Genomic DNA, 9,934 nt, shown 5'->3' with positions numbered 1-9,934 from the left:
GCCACAGCAGTAGCAACAGTAGTAGCACAGGAGGCAATCGTGAAGGCACACAAGGGCCAAAAGTCACCTTCGCATGGGCAGGAAGCAGAGGAAGAGGAGGGAGGTGCAAACCCACAAGCTGCGTCAACACAGCTGAAGCGTGAGCACCCGACCGAGCAGACAGGGTCGCGTAATAAGGTCAAGGCATTGAGGTTGTCTATTGACCCAATCACCCTTATCGAGGGTGATCTGCACGACATCGGCCAGACAGTGCGTGATGTCACCTCCGAGGCCCTCCAGAATTTTATGCAGGAGAACCAAATTGTGTCGGGGGCCCTCAAAGTGTAGCTGCAGGAGTTGCAGGTGCGCACTCCTTAGGTTGGTACCCTATCGACCAGCCTCGCAGTAGGGACAATGGCAGTAGAGTAGATGTTGCATGCTCGAGTGACAAATACCATAGTGTTGTTGAAAGGGGCACTAGTGACAACAAATGAGGCTGACAGGCCTACGATTAGCACACTGAAGGGTATTGGAATCAACATGGCTTCACTCCCATGGGAGACATTATACGTTTTGCAGGATGGAATTACTAGGAATTACGGGCTAGGGAGAGTCACGTGCTGCAAGTACTAAGCGAGCAAAAAATCAACATGGAATAGTTGAGCTTGCAGCACGATGAAGTGGTGTCGCAGAATCGGCAACTAGTACAGGTACTGGAGCTTGTTAAAGTGTCCCTGAGCTAGCCATCCGAGTAGACACACCGGCAGAGGCACACATCCACAGGCCAGCAGCAGGGGTGCGTGAGGTGCGGGAGGAAATGACAAAGGTTCAGCTAGAGCTGAACCTTCAGATCGTAGAGCTGCGGTTGAAGGCATAGCCGTCCACCCCTCCGAAAGTTAGAGAACAGCGCGCCAGTGCTATTACAGTGGGACAGGATGAGATCAACAGTGCAGTGATAGACTGCACCAAAATGTTGGAGGAGTCATTTGAGGTCCTCATGAACCTGCAGGAGGACCCCAACATCCAGCGCTTAGAGATAGAGGCGTGTGAACTCCAGCAGCAGTATGACAGTGTCAAAGGAACTGCGCAGACAGTGGCCCTCACTCAGAGGCTCGCATGGATGCAACAAGCCAAAGCGCTGAAAGAACAAGTGGACGCAGCACGACACAAAGAAGCAGTCCTGAAGGTGTGTGTTCAGCCTTGGATTGAGGAGGCCTTCACCATCACAGCAGCAATTAAAGACAAGCTCACACAGATGCAGGGAACACAGGCACAGATGCAAGGAAGCAGTGAGACACCGTGGTCTCAGAACAACGTGTACAGGAGATCCAGCAGGAAGTTGCTCAGTGTGCTATCGACCTTGCAGTAGTTTGGACAGAATTGGAGGGACTCCACACGAAGATCTCCACGCTGAAAGAGTGACTCAAGGGTGAGTCACAATGTTTGTGTTGGGGGCATGTTGGGCATGGAATCCCCCCAAGGCAAGTTTTGGGGCTTAAAGCCCAAGTTTTGACCAAGTCCTCTAAAGGCTCCGCGAATTGAGGGCACAGAGTGCAAAGTTATAATAGAGTCACAGGGTTGTCTGCCCTTGCTTTTGTAATGTGATGTCAGCTTGATAAACCATGGGATTGTATAAATAGAGCAAGGCTCTAAGCGTAGCAAGAAGAAGGATGATGAGTCTAAGAGATTGAGTCAAAGTGTAAAGTGTGTCTTTGGGTAATAGAGTAGGATAAGGCTTTGCAGTTGAGTGCACAGAGGCCTAGTAGTCCGCAGCTGAGTGCGCGGACCCCTGTAGGTGAGTGCGCAGGGCAGGTCAAGTCTGTAACCATTGGAAGAATTAATAAAGAGAAGTTTACCATATTATTTGTATCTTTTCCTGTTTTGATGTATGATTGGGTATGAATTGCAAGTGTAATTTTTATTTTCTACACGAACTCATATGAATGTGTTGTATAAATAACTATAATGTAAGTCATCCATTTACTCGAGGATAATTGACTGGCATAGGAAGATAAGTAGGATCTTAGGTGTGACTTAGGGGAATAGCACAGAGCACTGCTCCAGAAGCGTGGAAGCCCCTCGGCCCCTGGTTAGGGCTGCGCGAAGGCAAGTATATTAGGGTGCGAAGACCAGGGAAGCGCGCGAAGCAACCTGTGCAAAGGGACTAACAGTTGGATCGAATCAGACCCTCAGACATCTCAAGGGTGCGAAAACCTAGTTCCAACACCCCCCCATACTACTTCAGGTGAGACCTTAGTCTGCGCCCTGCGGACTGTTGCCAAAAGGCCCAGTAGTACAGGGATTTGTTTGGCTAATTAAATCTGAACCTGGGTTAGGCCCCAACAAGCCAACACCCCTGCACAGGTTGCACTTGCAAAGGTTGAGCTTGAGAAATTGACTTTGAACAGGTTGACTTTGAATGAATTGACCTTGAAAAGGTGGGTTTTGGAAAGTTTGGCCTTGATAAGGCGGACTTTGAAAAAATTGTCCTTGAAAAGGTGGAACCTGGTAGGCTTGACCTTCAAAAAGAGGGCTTTGGAAAGCTTGACCTTGAAGAGGTGTTTGCCTTGTTCCAACAATAGGTTGCCCGATAGGAATTGGTGGTATAGATTGGACCGTAGGAACAATTTGATAAGTAGAAGCCTGCAAGATTGCCTTAGTAGTCTAAGGAACATATATTTGTGGGGTTACTGGAACGATCATTTTTTATAATCCTAGAATTGGTGTTTGAGGAGAACTTGTAACCGACTGTGAAACAGTTGTTTGAACAGGGGTTTGTGGTGAACTCTAAATAGGTCGTTGAATCGGTTACTGAACAGGTGTTTGAGGAATTGCTTGAATAGGTTGTTGGACAATTGTTTGAGGAATTCCCTGAACATGTTGTTGGATAGGTACAACAATACTTGGAATAGGTATCTAAGGTATATCTTGCCCATTAGGCTGAACAAGTTGATAAAGTGGCACTTGTGGAGCACCTAGACCATACTATTGATTAAAGGCAGGATTCCAAATTATGTTCATCCCAGGATAAGAAGTACTGATTAAAGGTTGATTTATAGTAGGTTTACTGAGGTTAGGCTAAGGCATCTGACCATAGGTTCTGGTAAAATATTGACCCCCACCAATAGGTTTTCCTCCAGGTGGAGGATAAGGTGGTTGGCCCCAGGCTAGTGATAAACACTAGTCAAAGTTACTTGAGGGTTACTTGAATTATCAGACTCCATGTGAATATGTTGATCTGATGCCATAAATGTTTCATACATGGAAGTCATGCTCTGATCAATAGATGTAGATAAATCAGATGACCAAGTAAAAGGTTGAGGAGAAGAAGTAGCTCCTGAAAAAGTTCAAGTGACTGGTACCTAGGAGGAACTCATGGACCACCATGCAATAGAGATTCTGGGGAGCTAGTAAACATGGATGAATCAATAGGTTCACTCCCAATAGGAATTTATGACATAATTTCTTGTAGTGAATAAAAAGGAATGTGTGGCAGTGACAAATTATGACCTAAAAAACTCAAAGTTGTAGAATACTAAGGGTCAGGTTGGAAAGGAGAGAAAGGAACTCTTGTGTTAAAATTTTCAGCACCGATAAATGGAGAATGAGGTATCTGTGTTTCTTCAGTAATATCTTCAATACTAATTAAGTCAGGAGGTAATTCAGTCATTACTATCAACTTCCTTCGAGGTGAAGGTGGCTCAGGAGTAAGAGATATAACAACTAAAGGTGATTTAGGTTGAGAAATTTCAGATTCATGATGTTCTACGTCTGGTTCGATAAGTTCAGTGTCTGAAACTTCACTAGTGTCAGATTATGTATGAACTACTTTGGTAATATCTGGACCAAAGTGAACTAAACTTGATTCTACTTCCAATATTGGATTCAATTCGATTTCTACTATCTCAGACTGTAAAATTATTGATGTTTTAGGTTCATCTAAGGCTTTTGATCCTGTTGACTTTGACCTTTCTATTTGTATCTTTTCCAACTGACTTGCTGTATATTCAGGAGGTTGACCTCACATTCTAGGTGATTATCTTGGTGATTCATCTAGGATTAAATATTATCACAAAACTAAACAATATTCACAATCCAATCCTAAGGTCCCTAAAAATTACAAACAAACAATTAACACACACTAAAAAAAATCTAAGGATTAAAACCATGCAAACAAGCTTTTCATAGTAAAATCACTGGTTGGTAATGAAATCCAACAATGCAGAAATTAAAGTGAAAAGTGGTTGTAGATATGAGTAAGTGGAACCAATTACCCTGACAACCTACTTAATGAAACAATCTGGTTCAAGTAACTTCACTTATGCCATCTCGAGCGAAGATTACCCTCCAAAAAGTCCAAGTGAGTCTAGTCAACGTTTGTTCCAGGTACAACAAGACCTTCCCTCTACCGTCACCTCGGGTAATATCCCTAGGATTATGGTCACTAAGGTTACCAACTACAACAATTCTACCTGGGGGTACAGTCGTAAATCGGACGTACACGTAAGGGCAGAGTAACAAATCTCAATCCCCTTGAAAGATCCTCAACATGGTTAATTGGAGGTTTACTTTCAAGTGAACCCAAGTATCTTTCGGCATTGTTGTAATATGTGTAAATAACTCTACCATAGCCAACGAAGTGGGTATGATCACTTCACCTATTTAGTATATGATCTCATGCTTGACTCCTTTGTAAGGGGAGCTTCCCAGAGCAAACTGAAATAACAGGATTTATCTCCCTATCGCAAGATTCTAGTGTTTGTTTGCAGCGTTGGAAAGTTTACTCACTTCCCTATTCCAAAGCCCTATACTTAATCTATCATAGGTGGTAGAGAGATCTAAGAATAAAAATTTCTAGATTGATTTTAATGGTTGTTGTTACGTAAAGGTAATGGATGTGAAACTTGATGAAATTATGACTTGATGCAATCATAATTCAATCGAAAATGATGATATGATCTTTTTGTTTCAATGAAAATCAATCTATGATAGGGAAAGAGTTTTTCACTTTTTCAACTGAAATATAAATAGAAACTCAAAATCCCATTACAATATTTTCCCTAAAATGCAACTAACCAATTTCATATCACCTGAATATTGAAAACAATTTCAAATCTTCATTTTTCCCAATAATACAAGTAAACCAAAAAATATCTCTTTTCATACAAGCACTAAAAAATTCTAACAATGCAACAAGAAACCAATGATGACTAAAAATGAACTTTTCCCTAATTGAATGCTACAACTTTGCTTGCAGTCACTAATTCAATTCATAAACACTTCCAACAAATAGATGAAAACTAATTTTTCATTGCAAAATTAGCATACGAAGTATTTTCACAAACTAAACCTAATCTTGTAAATCATTCACTTTGACATTCAAAATCAACTTTTGAAAAAGAGTAATCTGGACTAAAAACTTGATTTAATTGACAGAAGAAAGATAGACAGTCAACTCAATAGGAACAACAAATATTTCTCTTGATAGGTCAACCGTTCATAAGGCAAGTCTAAACCCTAATTTGCAAAATAAGACCAGTCACAAGAAAAAGACCAAGATAGCATTCAATCAGACTGATAAATACCCACAAAAGGTTATAATAGGTGTAAAACAACAGGAAAATACAAAAATTTGGGATTTGAAGAGGAAAAAAGTGATTTTTTCAAAAGTTCCAGGCATGTGTGTAGGCTCCGGAGTCAACCAGGGTGCATGTGCTCTATTTCTAAAGGTTAAGTGTGCATATATGTGCATTGTACCTACAGTAAAAGTGTGCATGGCAGGGAAATTCAAGAAAAAATAAAACTAAACCAAATCCAACCCAAAATCCAAATTTTTAAAATTTCAAAACACTCAAGTAAGGGTTGTGCAGTAGGTTGAAAAGATCAAACAAGGAAAAAGACAGAGATTAAAACGAGTCCCTAGTATGGTCACCATTTTTTTATGAGGACAAATCCCTCTTGCAGACAAGAGCGATATCCCTAGGCTTCTAAGAACCATAGTAACAAACACACAATAATTGATACCTTTCTCTAAGTTATGATCATTTGAAAGCAATAAATTGAAAGAGGCCTCTTACCGGTTTAGCAAACTGATTGATGAATTCCATCAAATATTTCTATCATGCACTCTTTGATGCTCCAAATGTCCTCTCATTTCTCCCAATAACTTCTCCGCAATGTTCTAAAAGAAATCTGCAAAGACAGAGACAAATAAGAGATCAAAGAATACATGATATAATCAAAGAGATAATGAACTAATTAACCAATTATACAATGCAAACTGATCAATTATGCAACCAAAACTCATGTAGGTGATCAAGGAATCCTACAAATCAAATCAATAGAGATTTAACTGAGAAAGAACAATTGCTTATATTCATAAAACTAGAGAAAATCCTTACAACCATGTAGCCTTGATGTAGCAAGCCCTTTCTGCAATCTCCAACCCTCTCCCTTGCAAGACAAGCCTTCCAACCTAATCTCAACAGCATAAACCTACTTCCAATAGTCCTCCTTCAAACCCCAGACCTGTAATGGCTTTATAGGCCAAGGATGAGAAGTTATGGATCCATTCTCCAAGGGATGAGATCCATTATTAGTGGGATAGAGGTACCACAAAGGAAGGGGATTTACTCCATGATGGGAGGGATCAACACTAAATAGGCACTCATTCAAAGCTTGTTGGTTGGGATAGATGCTACCAACAATGCTTCTAGACTTTACTTTTTATTTTTACGTACTTTAAGTCATGTTCATAGGTCATAATGGAAGATAGTGTGTACTTCTGCGCATATAATAATGGTCTTCCCCGCGTATGCACATGAAGTGACTAGGAAACTGCGAACATATCCAAAATCAGGGTTTTGTACCATAGGATCTAGAAATTCTACCTTCTATGGGATAATTTAGTTTCAAACTCTGCAGGGTAATGATCTGAAACACATGTGTGGATATAAATGGATCCAAACCAATGGTCATTTGCCTAATGCAACAAAATGATGTGTAACACTAACATATGAGAAGTGGTCTCCCCCTAACTTTGACATCAATGACAACACATTATTCAACAACAACCCCCTTTGTCATTGTTGGAAACCTTTAGAAAAGTTTTGCAATAATGTTGTGGAACTCCCCATGCCTAAAACTTCCCCTTTGTTTGTAACTTCTCCCCCTTTGACATTAATGTCAAAGGGTTGGTCCCCCTCAACTTATTATTCTCCTCATTTGAAAATCTCCCCAATTTTTATATATATCATGAATAAGAAATTTATGTGCTCTTTTATATATACCAAGAGTAGGAGACTTCTCTCCCTTAGCTTATGCTTCCTTTTGCTAATGAGATGAGAGGGATATCACTCCTATATTATATATTAGATATTCAAATATCTTTCTTGAAATGGGTTTGGTAAATATATATGCAATCTATACTTTAGTAGTAATGTATTCCAGCTTAACATTTTGATCAACTACTTATTCTTAGGAAATATTATTTGATAGGAATATTTTTTTCTTTGAATGCATAATAGGTTTCTTTGAAATGTTGATGCACTTGTATTATCATAGATGATTGATATTGGTTGATCATAGTTTACCATGATATCTTTCAGAGTCTACTTCATCTAGAGAGCTTGAGTGCAACATGTTACTCCTACAATGTATTTGGCTTCAACTATGGATAGAGATATTGAGGTTTGTTTCTTTCTAAACCATGATAGTAGGCAATTACCATGATACTTCCTACCCAATCTGCATCTGTATATTTTATTAAAATAAATTATTTTCTTCTTGAGTACCATAAGTGAAAGTCCATGGTGCCATTCGAATAATTGAATATTCTCTTTTCTGCTTGCACATGACTCTCCTTTGATGCATATTGAAATCTTGCAACCAATCGTACTATTTGCATCATATATATTCTTGATGCTATCAAATATAGTAAGATTCAAATCATTGGCTTGTACAAAGTTTTATTTGCATCTACGGATTCATCATCTTTGTTTAATTTTCATCTTATGACCATGGGAGTGCTAATAGATGCATAATTCTCCTTTCCAAATTTCTCCAACATCTCCTTATACATTTAGGTTGGGATATGCCATATTCATTTACTATATTAAACAACTTGTAATCCTAGAAAGAATGATAGTTCTCTCAGAATGGACATTTCAAATTATTTCTTCATTTCTTTTGCAAACCTTTGGCTTATTGTGTCAAAATCACTTCCAAAAATGATATCATATACCTAGACAAAATTATTAACATATTTTCATTATCGGTTTTGATGTAAATATTGTTATCTATGGCTTCTCTCTTGAATCCTTGTTGTTGTAAATATTTGTCAAATCTTGAGTACCAAGATCTAGGAGCTTGATTTAGTCCATAAAGTGCTTTATTCAATCTTCACACATAATCTTCATTTTCAAACAATTGAAATCCTTCTGGTTTTCAACATATACATCTTCTTCTAACTTTCCATTTAGAAAATATGACTTTACATCCACTTGATATACTTTGAAATTTATAAAACACGGAAATACCAAGAACATTATAATTGCTTCTAGTCTTGAAATTGGAGAAAAATGTTCTTTCAATTCAACATTGTAGGCTAGGACTCCTAGTGACTGATGACATGGACTTTCTTCGATAGGTGACAAGGTTGCCATTTGTGTCTTTGATCTCATATGCAGCTTTTGTGTCATTGATGTCTTCACCCTCCAAAGGGTCTTTGATCACATGGAGTCTTTAGGTTGCTTCAATCATCAAGATTTCAATGTGTTCTTTGTTCTTGAATGCTTCCTTCGACTACCCTCTTTGTCTGATGTTGTAGTGTTTTCTTCTCAATGATGTACGAAATGAACCCACTTAAGATTGTGGATGACAAACAATCTCAACAATATAAATGGCTGCTGAACATTGTAGATCTGTAGCTATTGAAAGGAACAAAACCTGCCAAAATTCTGATCTATGCTACGATCATAGTTAAACAATAAAAGAAAGAGTAATAACCCCAATTATCCAATAGAAACCAGATATGTAAAGAATAATTTTATAATAACACATGTGAAGAGAACAAATAAATGTTACAAGTCCCCCTCTATGGGATGGGTTCTTGGCTATCCTCAAACGTCTTCAGCTTGTGTAGAGTCTCTCTCCTCTATAATGTGAAAACCCAACAAAAATATGGTGTGCAACAATGAAAATAATCAAAATTACAACAGTGAGTGCAACAATGAAAATAATCAAAACTGAATAATGAATGGAAAACCCTTCTATTTATAACAAAATATTGAGTTATCCTCGAATAATGAGCAATAATAAAATATTATTGATCCCAATCTTGGAATAACCACTTGGAATATTTTATTATATTTGTTTAGGAGGGAGAAAGAATTTAAACTTTTGTTTAGAAATAATAAATAAATAAATAATGTATTTATCATCTCAATGAATTAGTTAAGGAATAATAAACAAATAAGGATTTATTTAATTATTCCTAAGGGATTTAGTCAAATTTAGCAAAGAATAATTATTAATTAGTGATTAATTCATTATTCTTAGAGAAAAATAAGTTAAATAATGATTTATCTGTTTATTTTTCATGATTGGGTCAAATTTGACAAGGAATAATAATAAAACAGTGGTTAAATTAATTATTCCTAGAAGAAAATCAAATAAATAATGATTTATTTAATTATTCTTCATGGGTTTAACTATAAATTACGTAATAAAGGTGGTTTATTAGGTAATTTCTCATAGTGAAAGCAATTTTACTAGGGTAAAATTGGATTTATATGGTATACTTCGATTCATCTAGTAAATTAGGCTAGACGATCAATTTTTTGGTGATAACAGATTTCCCCCCAGTGTACGAGTGTTAGGAGAAAAACATATGACCGAAGTACGTTGTAAAGACACAATCACTTAGACAACACAGGGGAGTCAAGGAGAGAGAGAG

The sequence above is a fragment of the Pinus tabuliformis genome, chromosome Q, assembly GCF_031772625.1.
Source record: "Pinus tabuliformis cultivar Carrire ecotype Pingquan chromosome Q, CPIR1, whole genome shotgun sequence".
NCBI lineage: Eukaryota > Viridiplantae > Streptophyta > Pinopsida > Pinales > Pinaceae > Pinus > Pinus tabuliformis.
Note: the sequence above shows the minus strand (reverse complement) of the source record.